Source organism: Balaenoptera borealis (genome assembly GCF_965194805.1).
Source record: "Balaenoptera borealis genome assembly, chromosome: X".
Taxonomy (NCBI): Eukaryota; Metazoa; Chordata; class Mammalia; order Artiodactyla; family Balaenopteridae; genus Balaenoptera; species Balaenoptera borealis.
This window is the reverse complement of record NC_138881.1, coordinates 79,926,078-79,940,773: the sequence shown is the minus strand read 5'-3', so window position 1 is coordinate 79,940,773 and position 14,696 is coordinate 79,926,078. Positions and strand designations below refer to the sequence as shown.

Below are 14,696 nucleotides of genomic sequence, written 5' to 3'. Positions count from 1 at the left end.
TAGGTTTATATCCTAAAAGCAATAAGGAGCTATTGATGGGTTTTAAGCATATGGCTGATGTGGTAATATTTATGTTTTAGAATATTATTGGCTTAGACTTCTGGTTTCTGGTCCAGCATGTAAGGGGTTTGGATGTCAGTTCTCTCATTCACACAGCAAGAAAAAAGCTGAACACACTGAAAATCAGCAACTCTTCTTAGATCCATCAGAAAGCTGAGGTCGCAGGGCAAATGCAGCCCCCAAAATTGAAGAAATAGTGGAAAAAGAGAATCACAATTTATCAGAGTAGAAGCTCAGAAGCAGAAAACTCCATGGGAACTGGTGCCAGGGTAGGAAAACCTAATCTGTAACTGATGAATTGCTGGAAGCTCAATATGGACTACTTTGAAAGTTAAAAACTGCAGGGGAGTGCAGTCTTAGGGGAGCCCCCATACTTTTCATGACTTTTTGAACATCAGAGAAAAATCCCTTTGTGTCTCCAGCAGGGAGAGGGGAAATACAGCCATTTTAAGATATGCCCAGAGTGTTCAGTTCTTCTTAATAAGGCCCACCCTCAATAGAAACCTAGGTCAGAGCCTAACCTACCTGAGTTTTACCAGGGCCTTAACAATCTGGGGGAAGGGAAATACCCAACTCCAGTGCCTTCTAGCCTTCCTGTCACTCCTAAGGGGGCAGGGGCAAACAAAACTGAGATATACGTGGAAAGTCATAGGCTAGGGCCAAAGACTCATTAGAAGACTGAGACCTAATCATAGCAATATAGAACGCCTCACCACCCCCACACCTCATCAGCACATCAATAGGTATCCTATATAATAACAGAAGAATACAACTTTAAAAAAAAATGGTGCATCTCAGACAATATTTAAGAAGTCTCTAGGGAAACCCCAGGACAACAGGAAAGACAAAAACAAGGACACCAGTGGAAATTTTAGTCTCTGATACCTATTGAAATCCTTGGTGTATATACAAAGGTCTTGAAGAGATATTTGTACACCTATGTTGATAGCAGTATTATTCATAATAAGGAAAAGGTGGAAGCAACCTAAGGGTCCATTGTTGGATGAATGGATAAACAGAATGTGATATATACATACAATAGAATATTATTCAGCCTTAAAAATGAAGGAAATTCTGATACATGTTACATCATGGACAAACCTTGAGGACATTATACTAAGTGAACTAGGCCAGCCACAGAAAGACAAATACTGTATGATTTCACTTTTATCCACGTATATGAAATATCTAGAGTAGTCAAATTCACAGAAACATAAAGTAGAAAGGTGGTTGCCAGGGTCTGGGGACAGGGGGGAATGAGGAATTGTATTTTAATGGGTATAGAGTTTCAGTTTTGCAAGATGAAAAGTTCTGGAGAGTGATTGCACAACAATGTGAATATAGTTAACACTACTGAATTAAACACTTAAAATCATTAAATTCATTAATTTTATGTTACACATATTTTATCACAATTAAAAAGTCATTTTAATTGACATGAATGTCTATGTAGAAAACTGCAAAGAACTGACCCAAAATAATTTCACTGAACTTATAAATGACTAGCAAATTTGAAGGATACAAGATTAATATATAAAAGTCAATTGCTTTCTTATATACCAACAGTTAGCAATTTGAATTAGAAATTAAAAGCATAGTACTATTTATCTTTGACCCCCCAAAATGAAATCCTTAGTTATAAATCTAACAAAATATGTACAATGAGGAAAACTACAAAACTCTGATGAAAGAAATCAGATGATTCTAAATGAATGAGAGATATTCCATATGCATAGATAGGAAGAGTCCATGTTAACAAGATCTCTGTTCTTCTCACCTTGATTTATAGATTTAATGCAGTCTCAATCCAAATCCCAGCCAGCCATTTTGTGTATTTTGACAAACTGATCCTAAAGTTTATATGGAAAGCAAAAAACCTAGAATAACCAACACAATATTTAAGAAGAACAAAGTTGGAGTACTGACACTAATCGACTTCAAGGCTTATCATAATGCTACAATAATGAAAATGTTTGAAACTGGTGAAAGAATAGACAAATGGATCAATGGAATGGAATAGAGAGCCCAGAAATAGAACCACATAAATATAGTCAGCTGATCTTTGACAAAGAAGAAAAGACAATTTAATGGAGAAAGTATAGTCTTTTCAATAAATTGTGATGGAACAACTGGACATCCACGTGGAAAGGAAGGAAGGAAGGAAGACAGAAAGTAGGTTAATTAATTAATTTAGACAGACTTTACACCATTCACAAAAATTAACTCAAAATGAATCTGAAAACTAAATGTAAAATGCAAAGGTATAAACCTCCTGGAAGATAACATAGGAGAAACTCTAGGTGACCTAGGGTTTAGTGATGACTTCTTAGATACAACACCAAAAACATGGTCCATAACAAAATTTGATAATTTTTTAATTGAGTATAGTTGATTTACAATATTAGTTTCAGGTGTAAAACATAGCAATTAAATTAACAGATTATAGTCCATTTAAAGTTATTATGATAAGTTGCATCCTGGCAGCAGCTGCAGCGGCTCTTGTCTTTTCTGGCTCTCCTTGCTCTCTCCTTTTTGCTTCTGGAAACATGGCCTCCAGTGTGGCTGTCTCTGAAGGGGTCATCAAAATGTTCAGTGACATGAAGATGTGTAAGTTGTCAACACCAGAGGAGGTGAAGAAGGACAAGTAGGTGGTGCTCTTCTGCCTGAGAGAGGGCAAGAAGAACATCATCCTGGAGGAGGGCAAGGAGATCCTGGTAGGTGATGTGGGCCAGACTGTAGAAGACCCCTACGCCACCTTTGTCAAGATGCTGCCAGACAAAGGCTGCCACTACGTCCTCTATAAGGCAATCTATGAGACCAAGGAGAGCAAGAAGGAGGACCTGGTGTTCATCTTCTGGACCCCTGAGTGTGCACCCCTTAAGAGCAAAATGATCTATGGCAGCTCCAAGGACGCCATTAAGAAGAAGCTGACGGAGATCAAGATGAATTACAAGCAAACTTGTAAGGAGGTCAGGGACCCCTGCACCCTGACAGAGAAGCTGGGGAGCAATGCCATCATCTCCCTGGAGGGCAAGCCTTTGTGAGCTCCCTCCAGCCCCCTGCCTGGGGCATCTGGCAGCCCCAGACCTGCCTACGGGGGTTGCAGGCTGCCCTCTTCCTACCAGACCTGAGGGGCTGGGGGGATCCCAGCAGGAAGAGGGCAGTCCCTTCACCCCAGTTGCCAAACAGCCCCCCCACCCCCTGGATCTTCCTCCTTCTCCCTCCATCCCTGACAGTTCTGGCCTTCCCAAACAGCTTTTGATCTTCTGATTCCTCTTGGGTTGAAACAGATCAAGTTCTCCCCAGGAACCCCTGTTTGGGGAGGGCTGTATTTTTTTTTTGCCAACACCCTAATTTCCCACCTGTTCCTCCCCTTTCCCATGCTGCCAACGTCTAACCACAATAGTGACTCTGTGCTTGTCTGTTTAGTTCTGTGTATAAATGGAATGTTGTGGAGATGACCCCTCCCTGCACCACCTGGTTCCCCTCCCCCTTTTCCCCTGGTCACAACCACTCATGGAAGCAGGACCAGTAAGGGACTTTCAATTAAAAACACACACAACAATAAAAATAAATAAATAAATAAAGTTATTATGAAATATTGACTATATTCCCTGTGATATACAATATATACTTGTAGCTTACTTATTTTATACATAGTAGTTTGTACATCTTGCCCCTCCCTCCTTCCCTCTCCCCCTGGTAGCCACTAGTTTGTTCTCTGTATCTGTGAGTCTGTTTCTGTTTTGTTATATTCATTTGTTTTATTTTTTAGACTCCATATATAAGTGATAACATAGAGTATTTCTCTTTCTCTGTCTGACTTATTTCACTAAGCATAATACCCTCTAGGTCCATCCATGTTGTTGTAAATGCCAAAATTTTATTATTTTTATGGCTGAGTAATATTTCATTGTATATATATACCACATGTTCTTTATCCATTCATCTGTTGATGGACACTTAGGTTGCTTCCACATCTTGGCTATTGTAAATAATGTTGCTATGAACATTGGGGTGCATATATCTTTTCAAATTAGTGTTTTCGTTTTCTTTGGATATATACCCAGGAGTGGAATTAGAGGATCATATGGTAGATCTATTTTTGACTTTTTGAGGAACCTCCATACTGATTTTCAAAATGGCTTCACCAGTTTACATTCCCACCAACAGTGTACAAGCATTCCTTTTCTCCACATCCTCGCCAATGTTTGTTATTTGTGTTCTTTTTGATGATAACCATTCTGACAAGTGTGAGCTGGTATCTCGTGGGTTTCATTTGCATTTCTCTGATGACTAGCTATGTTGCACAGCTTTTCATGTGCCTATTAGCCATCTCTACAGCTTCTTTGGGAAACTGTTGATTCAGGTCTTCTGCCCATTTTTTAATTGAGTTTTTTGTTATATTGAGCTGTATGAGCTGTTTATACATTTTGAATATTAACTCCTTATCAGACATGTCATTTGAAAATATCTGTTCCCATTTAATAGAGTGTCTTTTTCTTTTCTTAATGGTTTCCTTCCCTGTGCAAAAGCTTTTAAGTTTGATATTGTCCCATTTGTTTACTTTTTTTTTTTTAATTTTATTTATTTATTTATTTATTTTTGGCTGTGTTGGGTCTTCGTTTTTGTGCGAGGGCTTTCTCTAGTTGCGGCAAGTGGGGGCCACTCTTCATCGCGGTGCGCGGGCCTCTCACGCGGCCTCTCGTTGCGGAGCACAGGCTCCAGACACGCAGGCTCAGTGGTTGTGGCTCACGGGCCCAGTTGCTCCGCGGCACGTGGGACCTTACCAGACCAGGGCTCAAACCCGTGTCCCCTGCACTGGCAGGCAGACTCTCAACCACTGCGCCACCAGGGAAGCCCCATTTGTTTACTTTTGCTTTTGTTTTTGCTTTTGTTTCCCTTGCCTGAGGATACAGATCCAAAAAATATTGCTAAGACATACGTCAAAGAGTGTACTGCCTATGTTTTCTTCTAGGAGTTTTATGGTTTCAGGTCTTAAATTTAGGTGTTTAATACATTTTAAGTTTATTTTTGTATATGGTGTGAAAAAAAAATGGAATTTCATTCTTTTACATGTAGCTGCCCAGTTTTTCCAGCACCACTTATTGAAGAGAGTGTCTTTTCACCATTATATAATCTTGCCTCCTTTGTCATAGATTAAATTGACCACAAGTGTGTGGGTTTATTTCTGGGCTCTCTATTTTGTTCCATTGATGTATGTATCTGTTTTTGTGCCGGTACCATACTGTTTTCATTAACATACCTTTCTAGTATAGTCTAAAGTCAGTGAGTGTGATACTTCCAATTTTGTTTTTCTTTTTCAAGATTGCTTTGGCTATTCGGGGTCTTTTGTGTTTCCATACAAATTAAAAATTTTTTTTGTTGTAGTTCTATGAAAAATGCCATTGGTATTTTGATAGAGATTTCATTGAATCTGTAGATTGCTTTGTGTAGTGTGGTCATTTTAACAATATTAATTCTTCCAATCCAAAAATATAATATACTTTTCCATCTGTTTGTGTTGTCATTAATTTTATTCATCCATGTCTTATAGTTTTTCAAGTACAGACTTTTACCTCCTTAGGTAGATTTATCCCTAGGTATTTTATTCTTTTTGTTGTGGTGGTAAATGGGATTGTTTCCTTAATTTCACTTTCTGATAGTTCATTGTTAGTGTATAGAATAGAAAGACACTTATTTTTATTAAATTTGTATCCTGCAGCTTTACCGAATTCATTGATGGGCTCTAGTAGTTTTTTTGTGGTATCTTTAGGATTTTCTTTGTGTAGTATCATGTCATCTGCAAGCAGTGAAAATTTTACTTCTTTCTTTCCAGTTTGGAATCATTTTATTTTTCTCTTGTCTGATTGCTGTGGATAGGACTTCCAATACTATGTAGAATAAAAGTGGCAAGAATGGGCATCCTTGTCTTGTTTCTAATCTTAGAGGAAATGCTTTGAGCTTTTCAATGTTGAGTATGATGTTAGCTGTGGGCTTATCATAAATGGACTTTATAATGTTGGGGTATATTCCCTCTATACCCATGTTGTTGAGGGTTTTTATCATAAATGGATGTTGAATTTTGTCAAAAGGTTTTTCTGCATCTATTGGGATGATCACATGATTTTTTTTTCAATTCATTAATGGGGTGTATCACATTGATTGATTTGCAGATATAAAACCATACATGCATACCTGAGATTAAATCCTACTTGATCATGGTATATGATCCTTTTAATGTATTGTTGAATTCAATTTGCTAATATTTTGGTGAGGATTTTTACATCTATGCTCATCAGTGATATTGGCCTGAATTTTTCTTTTTTAGTTATATCTTTGTTCTGGGTATTAAGGTGTTGCTGTGCTTGTAGAATGAGTTTGTACGTGTTCCTTCTTCTGCAATTTTTTGGAATAATTTTAGAAGAATAGGTGTTAACTTTGTTTGGTAGAATTCATCTCTGTATGAATCAGGTCCTTCGCTTTTGTTTGTTGGGAGTTTTGTTTGTTTGTTTGTTTTGTTTTGCTTTGTTTTTATGGATTCAATTTCATTACTGGTCATTGGCTTGTTCATGTTTTCTATTTCTTTCTGGTTCAGTCTTGGGAGATTGTACGCTCATAGCAATTTGTCCATTTCTTCCAGGTTGTCCATTTTATTGGCATATAGTTGTTCACAGTAATCTCTTATGATCTTTTGTATCTCTGTGTTGTAAACTGTAACTTCTTTCTCATTCCTGGTATTATTGATTTGAGACCTCTCTCTTTTTCTTCTTGATGAGTCTAGCTAAAGTTGTATCAATTGTGTTTATCTTTTCAAACAACCAATTCTTATTTTCATTTGTCTTTTCCCTTGTTTTTTTAAATTTCTATTTCATTTATTTCTACTCTGATCTTTATGATTTTTTTACTTCTATTAACATTGGATTTTGTTTGTTCTAATTTTTCTAGTTCATTTAGGTGTAAGGTTAGGTTGTTTATTTGCGATTTTTTTTGTTTCCTGAAGTAAGCTTGTATTACTATAAACTTCCCTCTTAGAACTGCTTTTCCTGCATCTCATAGAATTTGGTCATTGGGTCTATGTTTTCATTTGTCTCCAGGTATTTTCTCATTTCCTATTTGATTTCTTCAAAGATCCATTGGTTGTTTAGTGGCATATTATTTAGCTTCTATGTGTTTGTGTTTTTTTTTTTTTATTGGGGTATACTTGTTTTACAATGTTGTGTTAGTTTCTACTGTACAGCAAAGTAGAGTTCCCTGTGTTATACAGCAGGTTTATATACAAAATAGATAGCTAATGTGTTTGTGTTTTATTTATGGTCTCATAGAATTGTGTTTGGAAAAGATGCTTGATATGTTTTCAATTTTCTTAAATTTACAGAGACTTGTTTTGTGCCCTAGCATGTGATCTATACTGGAGAATGTTCCATGTGCACTTGAAAAGAATGTGTATTCTGCTGCTTTTGGATGGAATGTTTTATATATATATACAGTAAGTCCCCTACTTATGAACCTTTAAGTTGCGAACTTTCAAAGATGTGAACGTGCATTCATATGTCCAATCACGTAAGTTAGTTCATGTGTCTGGTGTACATTGTCACATGCTTGCATCCCCTACAAGTGGTTATGGTTTTGTGTACTTTACTGTAGAGTACAGTAGTACAGTATCTTTATTTCAAGCCCAGGATGTCCGGAAGCAAGTGTAAAAGCAGCAGTGATGTAGTTGGTACTGCTAAGAAGCGCCATGAATTGGAGGCCCAGAGGAAGGACGAAGAGAGACAAGAGGAAGAAGAAGTAACTGAAGAACAAAAAAGTTTCATGATGCAAGAAATGGCAAGGGGATTTTCTTTATTTGAGGAGGCACTGTTAGTTTTTGAGGCACAGGACACAAGTGTAGAACAGTACACGAAGGTTGCAGCAGCCATTCAGAATGCAATCCAGTTCTACCGTGTCATCTATGACAAGAAAAAAGAGCTACTACCCAGATATCACTGAATTGTTTTCTCAAGAGGATAGATAGAATTGAATCCAGCAAGGAACCAGAACCTGTGTCATCAACGTCAGGCGTGAGTGAAATTGCAGCTTGCCCTCTGTCTCCTATTGCTGATGATCCTTCAGCTCTACCATCTCCCACCTCCTCTCCCTCCTCCAGTCAGTAACTCTTCTTGCCTGTTCACTCAATGCCAACCCCTGTATGCCAGCTGTTATACTGTACTACTGTACTTTTCAAGGTACTGCACTGTAAGATTAAAAATGTTTATTTTTTGTATTTGTTTTTTATGTATTATTTACATGAAAAGTATTATAAACCTTTTATATACAGTACTATATAGCCGACTGTGTTAGTTGGGTACCTAGGCTAACTTTGTTGGACTTACAAACAAATTGGACTTACAAACGCACTCTCTGAATGGAACTCACTTGAATGTAGGGGACTTACTGTATATAAAGTCTATTTGATCTAATGTGTCATTTAAGAGCAGTGTTTCCTTATTGAATTTCTGTCTAAATGATCTGTTCATTGATGTACTGGGGTGTTAAAATCCCCTACTATTATTGTGTTCTGTCAGTTTCTCCCTTTATATCTGTTAATATTGGCTTTATGTATTTAGGTGTGTCTATGTTCAGTGCATATATATTTACAATTGTTATATCTTCTTGGATTGATCCCTTGATCATTATGGAATGTCTTTCTTTGTCTCTTGTAAGAGTCTTTGTTTTAAAGTCTATTTTGTTTGTTGTAAGAATTGCTGCCCTGGCTTTCTTTCGATTTCCATTTGCATGGAATAACTTTTTCCATCCCCTCACTTTCAGTCTGCATGTGTCTTTAGATCTGAAGTGAGTCTCTTGTAGGCAGCATATATATGGGTCTTGTTTTTGTATCCATTCAGCCAGTCTATGTCTTTTGATTGGAGCATTTAGTCTATTTACATTTAAAGTAATTATTGATAGGTATGTACCAATACTTATTGCCATTTTGTTAATTGTTTTGGGGTTGTTTTTCTACTTTGTTTTTCTTCTTTTGTTCTCTTCCCTTGAGATTTGATGACTATCTTTAGTCATATATTTAGATTACCTTTAGTGATATGTTTGGATTCCTTTCTCTTTTTGTGTTTGTGTATCTATTATAGATTTTGGTGTGGTTACTGTGAGTTTTACATATGTAAGTGTGTGAGTGTGTGTGTGTATATAATTATATTAAGTTGCTGATCTCTTAATTTCAAATGCATTTCAACAAGCCTGCATTTTTCCTCCCCTCCCCCCCAAGTTTACTGTTTTTGTCATCACATTTTACATCATTTTCTTTTCTGTATCCCTTAACTACTTTTTGCAGATATAGATGATTTTTACTACTTTTTTCTTTTAACCTTTCTACTAGATTTGCACATGGTTGATTTACTTCCTTTACTGTATATTTGCCTTTACCAATGAGCTTTTTCTTTTCATACTTTTCATGTTTCTAGTTGTGGCCTTTTCTTTTTTGCTTAGAGAAGTCCCTTTAACATTTCTTGTAAAGCTGGCTTGGTGTCGCTGAATTCTTTTAGCTTTTGCTTGTCTGTAAAACTTTTGATCTCTTCATTAAATCTGAATGAAAGCCTTGCTGATAGATTATTCTTGTAGGTTTTTCCCTTTCATCACTTTAAATATATTGTGCCACTCCCTTCTGGCCTGCAGGGTTTCTGCTCAAAAGTCAGCTGACAGCCTTATGGGAATTCCTTTGTATATAACTTGTTGCTCTTCCCTTGCTGTTTTAATATTCTCTCTTTATCATTTGCCACTTTAATTACAATGTCTTGATGTGGTCATCTTTAGGATGATCCTTTTTGTCCTTCCTGGATTGAGATGTCTGTTTCCTTTCCCAGAAAGGGGACTTTTCAGCTATTATGTCTTCAAATATGTTTTCTGCCCTTTTCTTTCTCTCTTCTCCTTCTGGGACCCCTACAATGTGAATATTAGTGTGCTTGATGTTGTCTCAGAGGTCTATTAAACTGTCCTCTTTTCTTTTTATTCTTTTTTATTTTTTCTGTTCAGCTTTAGTGATTTCCACTACTCTGTCTTCCAGCTCTCTGATCCATTCCTCTGCATCATTTAATCTACTGTTGATTCTTTCTAGTGTATATTTCATTTCAGTTATTGTATTCTTTAGCTTTGTTTGGATCTTCTTTATATCTTCTAACTCTTTTAAAAATTTCTCTCTGTGTTCATGCATTCTCCTGAGTTCTTTGATCATCTTTACAATCATTACCTTGAACACCTATTGGATAGATTGACCTTTTCCACTTCACTTAGTTCTTCTGAAGTTTTATTTTGTTTCTTCATTTGTAACATGTTCCTCTATTTCCTCATTTTGTCTGATTTGCTGTTTTTATTTCTATGTATTTGGTAGGTTGGTTATTTTTCCTGACCTTGGAGAAGTAGCTTTTTGTAGGAGATGTCCTATGCATCCTAACAGCACATTCTCCTCTGGTCACCAGAGCGATATGCTCTAGTTGTGCATTCTGTGTGGGCTGTGTGGGTCCTTCTGTTGTGGTGGACTGATTATGTGTGCAATCTGGTAGGTGTGGCTGGCCCCTGGACCAGTTGGTTGCCAGGCTCTGCTTTGTGTAGAGGCTGCTGGCTGCTCATTGGCGGGCTGGGTCACAAGGCATTTGGCTATGGAACTCTAGGGGTCCTGGGGCTAGTGCTGGCTCACTGGTGGGCAGAGCCACATTCTGGTGTGAGTGATTGTGAGCTCAGGATTCTTGGATCTAGCTTCAGCCTACTCTTGGGTAGAGCCAGTTCCTGACATGGATGGCTGCAGGCTCTGGAGTGTCCCTAGGCTGGTGCTGTCCTGCTGTTGAATGGGGCTGAGGCTCAGGGGGTCCTGGGGCTAGTGATGGTTAATTGGTTGTTGGAACTCTGGGAACTGGTCCCAGGGTCTATGGCTACAGGGCTCTTTGTGTCTGGAATCTGTTGTCAGCCCACTGGTTTGGGGGGGCTGGTTCCTGGAGATGCTGGCTGAAGGTCTCAAGGTGTTCCAGAGCTGGTGTTTGTATGTTGGTGGGCAGGACCAGGGCCTGGGAGGTTCTGAGGTTGGTGTTGGCCTCCTGGTGTGTTGGCTGGGTCCTAACAGGTCAGGCTATGGGGCTGTGTGGTCCTGGGGCTGGTATCTGCCTGCTAGTGGGTGGGGTTGGGGCTCAGGGGATCCTAGGGCTGATTCCTGCTCCTCAGTGGGTGAAGCCAGGTCCTTGGCTAATACCAGCTCACTGGCAGGCAGAACCAGGTCTTGGAGTCTCTGGCTCCAGGGCCCAGGGGTTCCAGAGCTTGTGTTGGACTGATTGAGGTTGGGGCTGAAGCCCAGGAAGTTCTGAGGCTAGTGCTGGCTCACTGTTGGGTGGAGCCTGGTCCTGGGATCTCTGGCTGCAGGGCCCTAGGTATCCTGGAGCTGGTGTTGGCCTGCTGGTGGATGGGGCCGGCTCTTGACACAGCTGGCTGTAGAGTTCAGTGTGCCTAAAGCTTGTGTCAGCCAACTGGTGGGAGGTACCAGATCCTGGAGTAGCTAGTTGAAGGGTCCAAGGTGTCTCAGAGCTGGTCTTTGTCTGCTGGTGGATGGGGCTGGTTCCTGACAAGGCAGGCTGTGGTGCTGCAGTGGTCCTGGGGCTCGTGTCCACCTGCTGGTGGGCATGGCCAGAGCACAGGGGCCCCGGAGCTTGTACCTACCCACTGGTGTATGAGGCTGGTCTCAGGGCTAGTGTCAGCCCTCTGATGGGCGGGGCTGAGGCCTAGGGGCTTCAGGGGCTAGTGCCAGCTCACTGGTAGGTGGAGCCGGTACCAGGGTCTCTGGCTGAAGGACCCTCAATTTCCCAGAGTTGCTGTTGCGGCCCACTGATGGGGCAGGGCTGGGACCCATGGTGTACTGGCGTTGCTGCCTGCCCACTGGTTGGCAGAGCTGGGTCCTGGAGTTAGTGCTGGCACACAGGTGTCTGGAGCTGGGTCCTGGGTCCTCTGCTGGACAGAGCCCTGTCCCAGTGTGGCTGTGGGTGCAGGGAGTTTTAAGGCAGCCTTCCTGCTACTTGGTGGGGCCATGTCCCTGCCCAGCTTATTGCTTGGCCTAAGGTGTACCAGTACTAGTGCCAACAGGCCAGTAGGCAGGGCTGGGTCCAAGTGCTAAGCTAGAGGAAAGATTCCAAAATGGTGCTTTCCAGTACCAGTCCCCATGTGGTAGAATGAGTTCCCAAGAATGGCTGTCACTACTGTCTATGTCACCAGGGTGAGCTCCAATTGCCTCCTGCCTCTTCAGGAGCCTCTCCAAGATCAGGAGGTAGGTCTGACACAGTCTCCTTTCAAATTACTGCTTCTCCTCTGAGTCCTGGAGTGTGTGGGATTTTATGTGCACCCTTTAAGAGTGGAGTCTCTTTTTCCCTCCAACCCTCTTGGTCTCCCCAAAATAAGCCCCCCTAGCCTTCAAAGTCAAATGTTCTGGGGGCTCGTCTTCCTGGTGCAGGATCCCTGGGCTGGGGAGACTGATGTGGGGCTCAGACCTGTTGCTCCTTGGGGAGAACCTCTGCAATTAAAATTATCCTCCATTTGTGGGTCCTCCACCCAGGGGTGTGGGTCTTGACTATTCTGCCACTCCACGCATCCTACCTGTCTTGTTGTGGTTCCTACTTTATATCTTTAGTTGTAGATCTTTTCTGCTGGATTCTACTCTTTCTCATCAGTACTTGCTCTGTAAATAGTTGCAATTTTGGGGTGCCCATGAGAGAAGGTAACCTCAGGGTCTTCCTAATATGCCATCTTGGCCAAGCCAAAAATTTGATAACTTGAACTTCATTAAAATTAAAAACTTCTGCTTGCAAAACACACTGTTAAGACAATGCAAAGACAAGCCACAAAATGGGAGAAAATCTTTGCAAAACACATATCACATAAAGAACTGGTGTCCAAAAACCACGAAGAAATTTTAGTGTTAGTGGTTCCAAGCTTTTCACAAAGATACCTTTTTAAAAAAAAATTATTGGAGTATAATTGCTTTACAATGTTGTGATAGTTTCTGCTGTACAGTGAAGTGAATCAGCTATACATATACATAAATCCCCTCCCTCTTGGACCTCCCTCGCCCCCCATGCCCCCAATCTAGGTCATCACAGAGCACTGAGCTGAGTGAGCTCCCTGTGCTATACAGCAGGTTCCCACTAGCTATCTATTTTACAGATGGTAGTGTATTTATGTCAAACCTAATCACCCAATTCATCCCACCCTCACCTTCCCCCCATGTCCTACATCCATTCTCTATGACTGCCTTTCTATTTCTGCCTTGCAGTTAGGTTCATCTGTACCACTTTTCTAAATTCCACATATATGTGTTAATATACAATATTCATTTTTCTCTCTCTGACTTAATTCACTCTGTATGGCAGACTCTAGGTCCATCCACATCCCTACAAATGACCCAAATTCATTTCTTTTTATGGCTGAGTAATATTCCATTATATATATGCACCACATCTTCTTTATCCATTCGTCTGTCGATGGGCATTTAGGTTGCTTCCATGACCTGGCTATTGTAAATAGTGCTGCAATGAACACTGGGGTACCTGTGTCTTTTTGAATTATGGTTTTCTCAGGGTATATACCTAGTGGTGGGATTGCTGGGTCATATGGTAGTTCTATTTTTAGTTTTTTAAGGAACCTCCATATTTTCACCACAGTGGCTGTATAAATTTATATTCCCATCAACAATGCATGAGGGTTCCATTTTCAGCACACCCTCTCCAGAATTTATTGTTTGTAGATTTTTTGATGACGGCCATTCTGACTGTTGTGAGGGGATACCTCGTTGTAATTTTGATTTGCATTTCTCTAATAATTAGTGCTGTTGAGCATCTTTTCATGTGCCTCTCGGCCATCTGTATGTCTTCTTTGCTGAAATGTCTATTTAGGTCTTCTGCCCATTTTTTCATTGGGTTGTTTGTTTTTTTGATATTGAGCTGCATGAGCTGTTTGTATATTTTGGAGATTAATCCTTTGTCACTTGCTTCATTTACAAATATTTTCTCCCATTCTGTGGGTTGTCTTTTCATCTTATTTATGATTTCTTTTGTTGTGCAAAAGTTTTTACGTTTCATTATGTCCCATTTGTTTATTTTTGTTTTTATTTTCATTATTCTAGGAGGTGGGTCATAAAAGATCTTGCTGTGATTTATGTCAAAGAGTGTTTTTCCTACATTTTCCTCTAAGAGTTTTATAGTGTCTGGTCTTACATTTAGGTCTTTAATCCATTTTGAGTATATTTTTGTGTATGGTGTTAGGGAGTGTTCTAATTTCATTCTTTTACATGTAGTTATCCAGTTTTCCCAGCACCATTTATTGAGGAGGAAGTCTTGTCTCCACTGTATATTCTTGCCTCCTTTGTCATAGATTAGGTGACCATAGGTGCATGGGTTTATCTCTGGGCTTTCTTTCCTGTACCATTGATCTATATTTCTGTTTTTGTGCCTGTACCATACTGTCCTGATTACTGTAGCTTTGTAGTATAGTCTGAAGTCAGGGAGCCTGATTCCTCCAGCTCCATTTGTCTTTCTCAAGATTGCTTTAGCTATGTGGGGTCTTTTGTGTTTTCATACAAATTGTACAAATTTTTGTTCTTATTCTGGGAA

At 39.9% G+C, this 14,696-nt stretch overlaps 2 long non-coding RNA genes and 1 pseudogene across 4 annotated transcripts in view; all 3 read left to right on the top strand.

Moving 5' to 3' along the window:
• The window catches only part of LOC309620857, a 1,080,383-nt gene that overhangs the window by 280,190 nt on the left and 785,497 nt on the right, over positions 1-14,696 (top strand). The gene's annotated exons all lie outside the window — the stretch shown is intronic.
• LOC309620833 overlaps positions 1-14,696 on the top strand; it is a 132,123-nt gene that overhangs the window by 50,460 nt on the left and 66,967 nt on the right. The window lies entirely within an intron of this gene.
• Positions 1,889-3,200, top strand: LOC309620710 (cofilin-1 pseudogene; annotated as a pseudogene). Its single transcript has one exon. The product of its transcript is annotated as a cofilin-1 pseudogene (transcript).